The following is a 4554-nucleotide window of genomic DNA, read 5'->3' on the forward strand; positions in this document are numbered from 1 at the left end:
CTCTCCCTCTCCCTCTCTCTCTCCCTCCCTCCCTTCCTCCCTCCCTTCCTCCCTCCCTCCCTCCTTCCCTCTCTCTCTTCCTCTCTTTTCTCCTGCCTCTTTCCCTTCCCCTCTTCTTTTTCCCTCTTCCCCTCTCCCTATCTCTTTCTCTCTCAGAATTCAGTTGTGTGACCATGGTCACCCACACAGCAGGCTGGGAAATGTAGTCCAGGTGGAGTTGGTGACTGTGTAGCAGTTCCTGCCACAGACACATTGGATTTGAATGCCATCTGGTTACTGAGATGTTTAGAAGGTAGGGAAGGGTTTTGAGAGGAAGGCTGGAATCATAACTATAGATCACTTTCTAGATATAAATGGGAAGAAAGGGGGGAAGACAAACAGTAACCCCAGTGCCATAATAGCTTTTCCTGTTTAGTTTGCAAGCATTGGTTTGCAGAATGTCACCATTGGTAACTGACATTGAAAGGGAGACTGAGCAGGAAGATGTTACATACCATCCCCTTAGATTTGAGCAAGCCGCTTCTTAGCTGAGCATGGAGGCTCATGCCTGAAACCCCACCACAAGGGAACTGAGGCATGAGGATTGCCATGAGTTTCCAGTCAGCGTAAGCTACACAGTAAGTTCCAAGACAGCCTGGAATAAAAAGTGAAATTTTATTTTAACCCCTTTACCCTCCCCAAATCCAGAATGAATAGTCTTCACACACACACACACACACACACACACACACACACACACACACACACACTTGCTGTTTTGATTCACATTTGAAGTGTTCCCTATGGGCACATGTATTTAAATAACTACTCCCCAGCTGATTCTATTTTGTTTGAGAGGCCATGGAACCTTTTGGAGGTGGGATGTGGCTGTCAGAAGCAGTCACTTGGGGGTGGGACTTTGAAGGTTACACCCACTTTGACTGGTTGTTTCTGGTTCCTTGTGAGCTGCCTCTGAGGATCTCTGCCATGAGTCACCATGGGCTTATTGGCTCCTGCTGCCATGCCTTTCTGCCATGATAACCTAAATTTCCACTCAACCTCTGGGCCAAAATAGTTTTCAGTTTCCTTTAAGTTGTGAGATATTTTGTCACAATGATTAAAAATAGAAACCAATACAATATGAATGCATATGCACACACATGTACATGTATCCATGAAACATGTATGTGTATATACATGCATGTACACACAATACAGATACACACAAACACATACACATTCATATGCATATAATGCATGCATGCATATATGTACATATATAAACACACAAGCACACATACACATGTATACACATGTGCATGCATATACATGCATGCTCAGACATGTACATGCGTGTATACTCATAAACATGTACACACCTCTAATGTGATGGAATGGCTCCTCCAGTTTGCTGTCTTTCTGAGACTCCAGTGAGAAGGGAAAGTCTAACTGGAGACCTGGGTAAGAGAAAGGGCGTCAGTCTGCTATTTTAAGGATGTGAGAATCTTTGCCTAATGGTCTTCTTGCTGGTTAATTTCATTTCAAATGTAGTTGAAAAGTATTCTGATAGCTTTCATTATCTCTGCAAATAATTCATAAATTCAAATGGGCTCAGCACTGTGATCTGGATGCAGGAGGATTTCAAGGTCTGTCAAGGTGGTAATTTCCAGGGCGGCGCTGGAGTTGACAGCTGCTGTTGGATGATCTCCTTTTTATTGGAATTCTCCATGTGATTAGGAAGAAAGACAGCCAGCTTGAGTTAATCTGCAGCAGCCAGTGCCCCATGAAGCGCTGCATGCAGCCCAGCAGAGCTGCTGGAGTCTTTGTGGCTGATGTGGAAGAAGGCTCAAACCAATGGTGACTGAGTAGTTGAGATACTCAGAACTGAGTGACCTGTTGGTTGGAAGGAGGTTACAATGTATCCATCTCACAAGCTAAGTCTTTTGTAGCCTCTGAGCTCTGCTTTCCTGGAGACTGATGCATGCATGCATTTGTTTCTGACGCCCATTCTGCAGCCCGCCCCATTCAGGGACCCTATAGATAGATAGATGGCAGGAAATGAAAACAGAACACGAAGGTTTATCTGGTGGACCCGGAGGAGAGATTATGTCTTTTGTAAGCTGTGACCAAATGTGTCGTCAGTTCATGACTTGAAGCTGCACACTTCAGACTCCCCTCAGCCTGAGCGGATAGTTGCTTCCATAAGATTGTTACATGCAAACTAATTGATCTGTTTATCATTCATGCATTGTCTACTCACTCACTCATTCATTTATACCATAAATGCTTAAAAAAATACTTCTGCCATGAATAAGCGTGAATGTGCAAAGATGAAGAGGAGACTGTTGCCAGCCCCTAAGGACCTCACATCTGTTTCTCTGCTTCCCTCGCCAGTTCCCTCCTCCTGTTCCCCCCCCCCCATCCCATCCTTCTTCCCATTCATCATTTCATCTACGCAGGATGCCCCTGTGGACCTCGTTGCCCCTCGTCCTCTATACTACAGCTCTGTGAAATGCCATAGCTCCTGCATGGGCTCCCACTCCCTGGGCTTTAGAATTGCTAGGCCATCTTCATTCCAATACGTAAGAGTTGACGTAAAGTCTTCTCCCCTCATTGATATCTCTTCTCCAATGCATGTGTCTTGCCTGTCATATAGGATTAGTAGTTACTTAAGATAGCAGAGATGGGGCAAAAGGGGCAAAGGGAACAGTCACCTCATGGGGCCTTTGACCTTTATCCCTCTCCCCCCTCTCCCTCATGTCTGCTGTGTTTCTTCTCCAGAGACACAAATACTCATGCATGCTCACACTCCCCCCATATTGGTGCCCTCCACCCTGTACTGAATAGAACAGGCCCTGGAGGCTCCTCTCCTCCCCTGACTTAGTGAGCTAAGAAGTTTTCTGAGGAATATTTTCCAAAAGGAGAAGTGGAAAGAAAATACAGACTTTCCCCATGCAGAATTTACCAGTGCTAAAGCCAGTCTTCAAGCACATGTGTAGAGATGGGACGGTGGCAAGGATACATGACCAACAGAGGATGCTGTGGCACACCTAAAGCTTGGGACCAGTCTCTATACTCCTGAGAGAAAAACGAAACACTCTGGAAGTTAGAATTCTGTTTGCATGTCTTTCCTTTGCCTTTGTGTGGAGGTGAGATGTGGGTGATGTGTGCACCGTCCTGGAAGGATGGAATCCTGGGCCTGGCCAGTGCCAGAAGAGTCCTACCACTGAGCCTCATCTCCAGTCCTTTTGTGATTTTTATCTTGAAACAGACTCTTTGTAGGTTGCAGTGCCTGCCACAAACTCATTATGTAGCTCTTTTAATCCTCCTGCCTCAGCCTCCCAAGTAACTAGAATTACAGGCCTGTGCCTGGGTCTTCTTTCTCTGTTTTAGAGTAAGTATCCTAGCCTGCTTGCATGAACTGCAGACTGCAGCATGTTGTCAATCAGGGTTTACCAAAGGGACATCCATTAGAAACGGTTGCTGTGCAGTAAGTTACGCTGCAACCCAGTTGTGTGCCACAGTGAACACCCATGGTGCCAGTTTCTGTCAAGGATCTGAAGCCGCTCCCCCGGGAGCTTCTGGCACAGGTCCACTCCTGATGTGTCACAGATGTGGGCCAGCCTTAGGCATCTGGCATCTTGCCTAGGATGGGATTTGCCTCCACGGTGGCCCCTTCACAGGTGTAGGTCAAGATGCCATTGTCCATTCTTCACAGCATGGCTCCTTGCTTCCACCAGAAAGATCCAAGTGAGGGAGGGAGAGATCTCGATGCATTTTGTGATCTAGCCCTGGATGTGGGATGATTGTGCGATGTCCAGGAAGAGAGTGTCACTGCAGGACATGTCTTGGAGGCTGCATATGACAGGACAGTCAATTCTGTAAACACCCAGAGAGCAAACTCCAGAGCAACCAGGAGCGGGAAGGCAAAGATTTATGGGTTTTTATTTTTTTTTATTTTGGTCTCTCTCTTTCCATCAGTGATCATGGCCTAATTCAGCCATGTTGTGTCTCACCCAACACCATAGGTGAATTAGAATGTGGTACATCTCACAATGATGAGCATTCGTTGAGCCAACATTCATCTCCAGAGTCTGCTAATGCTTTATGCAAACAAGTACACTCAATTGCAGTATCGGCTGCCCCACTGCCCCCCTTGGCAAACGAGACAGAAGAGATAATGTGTGACCGTTACATGTGCCAGTCACTTCAGATATTAACTGGAGTTTCAGAGATCACTGCCAGGCAGGGTTTTGGATATGACCGGGAAGAGGGAGGCCTCTGGGGGTTATGCCAACGTTCAGCAGACTGAAGCTAGAGTCAAAACTTACGTGTGGCAGGAAAATTGACTAGAGTGTCTGCTAGAGTAAGCAGTAACTTTTTTTTGAAGCCTAAAACTTCGCCTTAATTGCTGCCATTAGTAAACAGAATCTGCTTCTGCAGGGTGCAGCTCGCAGCGAAAGGCGCTTAAAGTACGGTGCAAGATTTGCCTCTCTGAGCACCAACGGTTTAAGTGTGTGCTTCAGGGTTTTGTATTAAAGTCTGCCATCCCGTGGCTTGCTTTACAGCCACTGG

The sequence above is a fragment of the Mus caroli genome, chromosome 1 (genome assembly GCF_900094665.2).
Source record: "Mus caroli chromosome 1, CAROLI_EIJ_v1.1, whole genome shotgun sequence".
NCBI lineage: Eukaryota > Metazoa > Chordata > Mammalia > Rodentia > Muridae > Mus > Mus caroli.